We start from the raw sequence: 10,872 nt of genomic DNA, 5'->3' as shown, positions 1-10,872 counted from the left end.
TAAAGAAGATCTCAAGAAAGGTGTGTAGAAGGTTGTCACACACACCAAGGGATGAAAAGAATCTAAGAATAGAAAGATCAAAGATAGCTTATCCTTGGCTGCCATACTAGATGAAAGTTCAGCAAAGAGGAAATTGACTAGTTCACGAAAGAAGAACTTACTTAAGAGGTTGAAGAGAAAACTAGTTGTAACATAGGAGGAAGAAGATGATGAAGAAACATAGTCTAGCGATCTAAGAAAACTTTAGATTGTGCAGAGACCACCTCCAATAACTTTTGGTGAGGTATGTGCGACAATGAAAGAGTCTGGAAATATATAAGGATTAAATACAATCAATTTTGATTGTTTAAATAAAGAAGATCAATAGAATCTTGAAAAATATTTAATAGACATGATGATATAATTTAAATCTACACCTATAGAGTTAGGCCAGGGCATTCCAGATAATTTGTATGATAAATTTGATACTAAGTGGATATGGGCATTATCCACTGAAGGACGGATCAGGGAGACCATGTTAGCACAAACAATGTCATATTTAGGGAAGACACATATGTCTATTGTCCTAAAAGATGTTGTGAAGAAATTTATGTCTAAGGAGAGTGCTTATAAAATTTTGATGAATAAAGCTCATGAAGTTGAGTAGGAAAGCATAAATATATGGAAGGAAGATTTTGAGTTGCTTATTTTGTCAGCTAATAAAGAAGATAATGAAGGAGAAGAAAGAGATGAAGAAGTTGAGGAAGAAGAGGATGATGTAGCAGATGTTGCAAAACTTACTAAGGAAATCAGATAATTGGTAGAAGGGTGTGAAGAAGAAGATGTTGTCACAATTGAGGATATTCCTGATTCATCCCCATAGGATTAGAATGTGTTGACAAAAGAAGACCTAAAAAATATTGAATCTGATACATCTCTACCAAGAACCAATCCAATACTACTACAAAGAAAGGATTATCCAAGGATTGAAAGTACCAAAATTGATAGTTTTAATGTTACATCAGTTATTGTTGATACAAGTGTTGAGTGAAAAGTCAAGGATATAATTGTGTTTCCACAATCCACTCATATCCCAATGAGCCATACTATTGAGAAGGTTGAAGAAGAGAAAGAAAAAGAAATGATAGAAGAAGTCAATACACCTAAAGAACAAGAGGCTACACAAGCTCTTATGCAATTTTTGAGTGCCAAGTTAGCTAAGACACTATTTTTTACACCTAAACAACAGGTTATGTCTACTCAAAATGAGCACAAACAGGCATCTAGATCGATTTAAAAGGATGAACAATTGCAGTTATCACTACCTAGTGATACAACCCCTCGATCTTAGATAGTGGCACAATTAGATGAGATGATAGAAGAATCAATAAGTCTATATGAGATAATCACATTACCCATTTATGACTTGAATAATTTGACATTGGAATGAAGGCAAGAGTTGAAAGCTTTCTTTAGTCATAAGGCAAAGCAAGAACAACTACAAAGAGAGCACACAAAAAAGAAGGTATTAGATAACATTAAGGCTATTTTCTAATTAAATCTAGTCTACTTAGGCTAGAATTCAAGCATATAATAATTAATTCTTTTATTAATTATTATTATGAAACCTAGGTTAGACCTTTTTAGGGTTTTGATCTCCTTTATAAGGACAATCTCTCTTTGTAATTATTAACCAATTCATTTTTTAATATAGCAATTTTAGCCTCCATATTTTTTTGCTTCTCTCTTACGTGACAGGTGTTTGCATGTAGGTGATTCTTGGGAGCTTTGGGGTTGATCTTTCATCAACTTCAACATGGTATTGGAGCATCAAATCTTCATATCCCTGTTCTATTCGTGAGAGATTTGGCATTAGTTTTTTGATCTTAGCTTTCAACATTTTCTTATTGGATCTAGGGGGTCGCTTATTTTTGAGGTACTTTGAGCAAAAATGAACATCATTATTGAGCTCAGAGCACTCAAAAACCCCCATTTCCATATAAAATACATCTCATTTCGATGCTATTGAAATATGAGGCAAAAAAAAATTGCACCCAAGTCGTATTGACCTAGGAATACATTACAAAGTAGAAGCAATTTCTTTTTAATCACAAATTGGGTGATATATTTTCTTTGGAAAAGTATTCATTTTAACAAAAAAATATATGCATGTGCAAAGATGAGGTGATTGGCCTTTTGCAGAGGGTGAGGGAGTCATGTCAATGTTTTTTCAACAAGCGCTCCAAGGAAGGCCCATACAAGTACACCCAAGCTTGCGATCTATCCCACCATTTTCCTCAAGCTCAACATCACACTTTTTGGGAGATAGTGCATGTACAATTGTACATGTAATTAGGTGAAAAAAAATTTCTACTATCCTATCTATCCCATTTAATCTTTCATGAGTCATGATATGGAAAAGAGATGGATATGATATGGTATGTCTAGTGGAAGCATACATAGCTCATGGATGATTTTTTAGGAGATTATTTTATCCCTAAAGGATATGCTTGTTCCACAAAATGGATGAGGTCAAAAAACTAAATCCATGTTGAAGGCTCTACTAGGGTTTCATGTGATCTTTGAGTTTCCTTGCATACGGCTCTCTATCTAAGCTCTCCTCTATTTTCCACCTATCAAACCACATTTACTACAGGATTTTTTAGGCTAGTTTATAATGGCCTCATCTAGTGATGACCAAGTTGTTAATACTGGTGTTCACACTGCTACTTTGGAAAGCCATGGTGCCTCCACTAAACAAATGTCCTAGCAAATTCAACCTAAAGGTCTTTCACGAGGTAATCCTGATATTATCCTTCCTTTGCAAGAATTTGATGCTACTTGTGATTGTTTAGAGCAACATAACTTAATAGGGTATTTTGTGGGTAGGACTCCTCCTAAAGCTATGCTTCAAGAATGGGTTAGCAAGAGTTGGACTCCTTATGGAGTCCACCTTGATGCTATGCAAAACCTTAACAAAGATTTTTTTTATTTCATTTTTCCAACCCGTCGCAGGTAGACGTAGTTTTTAGCAATGGTCCTTGGTCTGTGTGTTCTTCAATATTTTTTTTCCAAAGATGGTCAAGAGATTTCATTGTCTCTAATGAAAAAAAGCTTAAGGTTCCTATGTGGGTAGAGTTCCCTGGTTTACCCTTGCCATGTTAGCTTTTTATTGACTCCATTCCCAATACTATTGGCAAAGTTATTACAAAGGAACATGAAAAAAATTTCAATGCTCATCCTCAAAAATACATTTGCATTGAGGTTGATCTCTCCAAGGATCTTAAGGATTCTATGGAGATACAAATTGGTTCCCAATCCTTCACTCAAAAGGTGCTTTATTTGAACCTACCTAATACCTATTATAGGTGCCAATCAGCAGAACACAAGATTAGGGATTGCCCTTTGGCTATGCCCAGGGTTAAACCCTCACCTAAAGAGGCCCCTATCAAACTAGCAAAAGGGAAGCAAAATGAAGAATGGACTATTATTGGGCACAAGGGCAAGGCTCCCTTAGCAACTAAAAAATCATATGTAGGTGTCATTTCAGTTCCTCCTATTTCAAAAAGAGCACAAACCCCAACCATTGTATGAATGCAAGTAGTTTTTTTAGAACCAAACCCTGGTGTTTCATAGGTTTCAAACCCTAGTTCAGAGGGGATTAAGGTGGCTGCCAGGGCTAACACCTCAATTATGATTCATGATCTGCCTCACAATAGGTATATAATAATCATGCTGAAGACCATGCTTAGGAATAATGTATTCAATATAAGGATTATTTTTCCCACTATGAGGTACATTTAATCTTGTCAACCTAGAGACATATACTTGAAATGGTCGGCACAGTATGTGCACTAGGTCTCTTAATGAGTCATTATGCTTATGCTGCAGGAAAGTAAAATGCAAGGAAAAGAACCTACACTATTGCTACAGGAAACTAACATGCTTAACTCTTTACTGAAATGAATACTAAAAATGCAATGAAATGCTAACATATATTCCAACTCAATTCATCTACTATAATTGTTCTCACAGATGCTGCAGGAACATTCACAGAGTATGATGCTATAGGAAGGAACTTACAACTTCTACTTGCAATACTAGAAATGCTTGAAAATAAATCTATACTACTCTAATCTAATCCACCTCCTAAGTGGGCCCCCTTGGTTGGCTTCTGCTAATCTACTAACACAAGATAGAAGCCAAAAACTATTTCATTACATTTCAAAAATTCATTACATGGGAACAATACAGAACTGTAAAAACAACTTACTGCAAAAGTTAACAGTTTGTTTTCATAAACTTTCTTCCTCTAACCTCTAACACAATTGGTCTGATCCCTATATATAGAAGATTGACACTTATTCTGAAATAGAAGAGCAAACAAACTAGCTATAAATTTGCAGGCAAAAAGAAAAAAGATAATATCTCAAGGTGGGAAGAAAAGACAACTGCTCAAGGCAGGAATAATAAAGTCTAAACAACCACTTGACATAATAATAAATGCAGAGAATGTATTAAGTCTTCATAGATCCTCCATACTTGCACTCATTTCCTTTGGTATCATTATGATTTTTTTCCACCATGGATAAACCTCAATGTCCTTTTCTCCTTGAATGCTATTAGTTGTCTTCAATGTTCATCTTTGAATTTTTCCAATCATCTTCAGCTTCATTGCTAATAGGTTAGTTATAATGCAAAGATATTTGAAAATAAGCATTATCAAATTAAATTCAAATATAAGAACATATATTCTGCTAATTATATGAAATACTGCATCATATATATAATATTGGCAAAAGATGGCATACTATCTACCCATAGGTTAATCATTGGTTTAGGTAAACATAAGTTCACAAATGTCTTGATGAAAATAAAATAGAGTGTTCAACAAAGTGTTTAAAACTATCATAAAATAGAGGCAATAACTAGCCTCATCATCTGCCCCTTGGTAAATTGATGTTTTCCCTCAAGCATGGCATTTCTGAGTTAGTGACCTGAATTCCCTAACTTCATTCCTTCCTTTCCTATTGCTCTTGAAGGTATAATAGAATCCTCATGTTCTTTCCCAAACCTCCCTTCTATTGTCCTCTTGTAGCTTGTCAAGTCTATCAACATTAATATCATACAGGGGCCACATGAGCATTGGAGGTTGCATAGTGAGTGGGCACCATAGTTCTTGTCTAGCATGTTTCCCTAACTCTAGATACTTTGGAAGTTGGTGAAGGACAGCCTCCAAATTGATGGGACTATGTGGCTCTACCCTTTTAAGTGTCTCAGGTAATCTAGCCCATCTACTTCTGACACTAACCATGGCACTTTGGAAGGAAAAGTAGGGTAAGTTCTCATAATCTACATAGGCCTCAATTCTACCAATGAATATTATATCCCTTACTCCCTTGTTCTTATCCCCATAAGTTGATCTAAACTAGTCCCTAAGAACTTCTTATGGTTTACAGCTCTCAGCTCTTAATGGCAAGGGCTTTGTTCTTTCCTCATCTCTGTAATTATTCAGTTGCCTATCATAGTTTGCTTCAATATACATCTAGGACATCAAATCACTCATATGTATATCCCCTAAATAGAGTAAAGGATTCCATTGGGTTTATGATGGAATGATAAAATTGTGCAAATATTCACAGAGCAAATTATGCTGCTAGGATGGCAGAGTCTGGTATAAACCATAGAATTTTTGGACTAATTTGAATTTTGCATTTATATTCTTAAGGGTTATTATAAGTTGGAATAAAAGAAATTTTTCCTTTAAACATAGAGCATCAATCTATGGTAGTGGTCTATAGGCAAGTGCTTGATTAGCCAATTTGAGGGCATGATCCATCCTTTGTTTTTTATTTGCTAATTGCTCTTTCAAATTTGCAATTTCTACACTTAGAGATGCTATATCTCTCTTCATTCTTTTCCTCTCTTCTTCCCATAGGGATGAAGCAAACATATGTTGTCCAAACAATTGGAAAAGAATTTTTTGCAAGGTAATGGAATCATTGTCCTCTTCATGGTTTCTTGTCCTCTTTCTCTATTCCCTCCATAAATGTTCTACAAAATCAATAAGCCATGTTGATTTATAGGAAACTAGGGCAGTGTTTGGATAAACTTTCTCAAGAACTGTCTCATCTCTACAACTTGAAGTACCTGGTTAGCCTGTTGAGGTATCATTTTGATTTTCATTGACTTCAACCCTACATTCCTTATTAGGGTTTTTAGGAATTTTTTTAGTTTCAAGATGAGGAGGAGAGTTATTAGGAACAATTTGTACTGGGGATTCTCTAGTAGATGGCTTGGATGAAGTGGATTGTATAGAAAATTTTCCTCTCATTCTAGGACTTCTTCTTACAAGGGTTTCTTCTGGTATCACAGCCTTCTGCCTACCTCCTCCTTTTGGTGTCTCTGTTGTAGGAGTAACTGCTGCAGGACCCATCTTAGTTCTCTTTTGCCTCATGACTGTAGGGTTTGGATTTTCTTTTACTGGAGGAAAGATCTCTTCTTGCAATTTCTATTTTCTCTTTGCTCGACTAGAGGTAGGTTTTTGGGTTTCTTGAATAGGTAAAGGCATAGTCTCTTTCACATTCTCTTGGACATTGCCTTGCACATTTTCAACTTCAGCATCTTGAGTGCTTTACTTAGGGGGTTCATCAGTAGGAACTACATTCTCCTCACTGGGTTGTTCATTAAGAGCAGCTTGGGGTTGTAGGGTTTTAGCATGGACAAATTCTACCCATGACATGGGAGAAATATCTCTAAGTGATCTTTCTATGAGTAATTTAATTAGTGCATGATGGGTGACAAAATTGTCCTTTCCTTTATGGGTTTCTTCAGCACTAACACATAACATATTGTACAAGAAATTGGGAATATTTACTGGATGATTATGCCTTATACAATTGAGCAATTTAAAATGATGTGCATGTAAATATGAAAATCTTCCTTCACATGTGAGGTACCTGATAATGTGCATGGCCAATTCATTGTATGGTGGCAGAAGAGATGTTCTTTTGCAACCTTGCTTGGTAATATCCAACTGAGGATCAGTTGGTATGAAAAACTGAGCTTTGTTTGATCTTGCATCATGCATATTAGGATAATGTTCTCCTATTGCCGGTAACCCAGTTACTTTTGCTATTCACTCTTCTATAGAAACCACCATTAACCCCATATAGAAGCTTCTCCTTCATCAAATGTCATTGTGAGTTATGTGGCTGCTTCTTCATCAAATGCATTTAAACTTAAGAAATACCCTAACCAGCCACACACATTAAATCTCATCACTACCTCTACATCTGAGAGAAAAATGGTATGCTCCACTAGTTCTCGTCACTACAATTGTCCATCCATTTTTGCTTAATGCTTTCACTATTTGCACTACTTGCACTATTTCCCCCTTATGAATTCAAGCTTCTTTTGTTGTTTGACAGTCCCATTTTCACATTTCATTCGACAGGTAATTAATGTCATAACAATTCATTATGAGCAATAATATGGCTTTAATGAGAGTAAATCATGAATGTGTGTGAAAATCATCTAAAAATGAGATTCAGATCACTTGAAATTTAAATCCAGGTCACATCATAGCCTGATGATAAGAAATCATTCAAGAATATTGGGTATGACACCTAGACACTTGTGTACTTATGACAATTGAATTCCATCAATAAAGGAAATATGAAGATTTGGAAAAATATTTATGAATAAATAGGAATGTCATTGTGTTTTAGTAACCTTCCCTACCCCCTATGAAATATGGACAAGTGTCCACACTTGTCAAACTTAGTATGAGGTATGGAACTGGCATAATACTGCCATAATATAAAGAATGTAGTACTAGATATAAGCAATGAAATCTACGTACTATAAATGAATAATAATTTGAAAATCTTATAACTATGAATTGATCATCGCACATACCAAAAGGTGGTGGAAGTTACATCAATAGTGATAACATCCGTTAGCAAACTTGTAGTGTTATTGAAAGCATTAGAAAATGATGACATGGAAGGTGGTTGGGTGGAAGGTAAAGAAATGAGATGAGGTGGATAAAGAAGAAATAAGAAAGTGAATGGAGAAGTTTGGAAATTTATGTGGGCATAAAGTTTTTATTATGAGCATGCACAAAGAAATTAGTGTTGAAGAGTGGCAAATAGAAGGTTAACACCTTTGGTTGCAAGAAGAGTTACCTGGTTTGTATTTGAATTTGGCCACTGAAATTGCTACAAGAAGTCCTCTTTTGTTTGGGGTTGTTTATATAACTTGAGTCTATGACCATTGACTAATAATTTAAAAGGCACTGGATCAATGGTAGTTAATTAGACAGCTCCATTGTCAAAGACGTGATTAATTTCATATGGACCCAACCATCTTATCTGTAGCTTGCCTAACATATCTTTAAATATAGAATCATATAGTAGTGCCTAGTCACCAACTTGAAATTGTTTAGTGATAATGTGAGAGTCATGCCATTGTTTTCTTTGTTTCTATATAATTTGTATATGTTCCAAAGAAACTTTGTGAATTTCATCCAAAGAGTTAAGATGTAGAAGATGTTCCCTCTATGCTACAGGAAGTTCGATGTCCAACTCCAGTGTAGTTCTTAAAGTTTTGTGTTAAAATTTAGTGGGTAGCATTGCTAATTTCCCATATAAGAGCTCAAATGGTATGAATCTAGTAGTAGTCTTCCATATTGTTCTATAGGTGCAAACATCTTCTTGTAATCTGCTGGTCCAATCCCTACAATGCAAATGAACTATTTTTGTTAGGATGTTCTCTAGCTTGTGATTTGTGACTTATGCTTTCCCATTAGCTTGAGGGTGATAAGGACTTGATTTCTAGTGCCTGATGTTATATTGTTTCATCAATTTTGAGATCAAATTAGAGATAAATTGAACACCTTGTTTAGCGACTAGTTCTTTGGGTACACCATAGTGAGTAAAAATTTCTTCATACAAAAATTATGTAACTTTTTCATCACAAGCATGCTTCATGGCTTTGACTTCAACCCATTTTGTCAGGTAATTAGTGCACACAAGGATATATGATTTCCCATTGGATGGAGGATCAATTGGACCAATGAAGTCCATGCCTCATTTGTCAAATGGTATTAATGACATCTGTGGGTTGAGAGGCATTTAATCTATTCTTGTTGGTCGGCCCATCCTTTGACACTTATCACACTTTCGTGTATAGTTGGTTGCATCTTTGTGAAGTGTAGGCCAATAGTAACCAGTTGTCAATATTTTCAAGGCTATTCTTTTTGTTGCAAAGTGCCCTCCACATGGTTCATTATGACACGCATGTAGAATGTCATATGTCTCATCCTCTCTCATACATCTTCTCATAACTTGATTAGGTCCAGTGTAAAACAAGAGATTATCTATCCAAGAGAAATGGAAACTTTTCTCTACAAGTAACCTCTTTTCTTTGTAAGAAAAATGTTATGGTATTTTATTAGCTGCAATGTAGTTAGCAATGTCTACATACCATGGAGTTTGAATAGAACTATGAAATAAATCCTTATTTGGAAATGCATCATCTACTAGAGTAGTTTCATTATCATCATGATGAATTCTTGATAAATAATCATCTACAACATTGGTTTATCAAAGATGGTTATATCAAATTCTTGCAACAACAGTAACCATCTTGCTAACCTGCCTGTTATAGCAAGTTTGTTAATGAGATATTTAATTGTTGCATGATCAGTATGAACAAATATGGTATAGCCAGTTATGTAATGCCAAAAATTTTTCAAGGCATAAACTACTACTAACAGTTCTTTTTCAGTCACTATGTAGTTTAATTCTAGTCCATGAAGGCTCTTGCTAATATAATATATTGCATTTTCAAGATTTTGAGATTGTTGTCCTAGAACTGCACCTATGGCATAGTTAGAAGAATTTGTATATATATGAAAAGGTAAACTCCAATCAAGGTCTTGTAAAAATGGGGTTGTAGTGAGAAGTTTCTTAAGCTGCAGGAAGGCTTCATTATATTTGGATGTCCAACTAAATTCAGCTTCCTTTGTGAGTAATTTATACAAGGGACTAGCTATTTTGCTGAAATCTCTTATGAAACGTCTATAATATCCAACATGACCTAGAAAAGATCTTACATATTTTGATTTTGTAGGTATGGGCAATGTTTGAATTACCTCTATCTTAGTTGGATCCACTTATATTCCTGCAGCTGATATGAAATGACCAAGTACCACACCTTCATGCATGAGCATGAAACATTTTTCACTATTAAGTGCCAAATTATGTTCTTGACACCTTGCCAAAACTTTTTCAAGATTCATCATTGCTTCCTCAAAGGTGACTCCAAATGTTGTGAAATCATCCATATATATTTCCATACAATCGTGTGATATATCAACAAAGATGCTAATAACAACTCATTGGAACATTGCAGAAGCATTACATAGACCAAATTGAAAAAATAGAATATGCAAAAGTATCCCATGGGCATGTGAATGTGGTTTTTTCTTGGTCTTCAGGAGCAATACTGATTTGATTATAACCACTATACACATCTAGAAAAGAAAAATACTTCTTTCCAGCAAGAGTGTCTAGAACTTGGTCTATAAATGGTAAAGGAACGTGATCCTTTTTCGTGGCCTTGTTCAATTCTTCGTAATCCATACAAATTCTCTATGTTCCTCCCTTTTTGGGCACTATAACCAAAGGTGATACCCATCTACTATCAGTTATAGGATAAATAAAACCAGCATCAAGAAATTTTTGTGATTCAGTTTTAACTATTTGTCTAAGGGTTAGATTTATCCTTCTTTGGGGTTGACAAAGTGGTAGACACCCTTCATTGATTTATATCCTATGGGTGCATCATGTAGGACTCAACCCTTTCATATCACCATAGTCCCATGCA

The sequence above is a fragment of the Cupressus sempervirens genome, chromosome 3 (genome assembly GCF_028749045.1).
Source record: "Cupressus sempervirens isolate cs-2001-9-10 chromosome 3, ASM2874904v1, whole genome shotgun sequence".
Taxonomy (NCBI): Eukaryota; Viridiplantae; Streptophyta; class Pinopsida; order Cupressales; family Cupressaceae; genus Cupressus; species Cupressus sempervirens.
The sequence above is the reverse complement of the archived record's forward strand: the minus strand, read 5'-3'. Positions refer to the sequence as shown.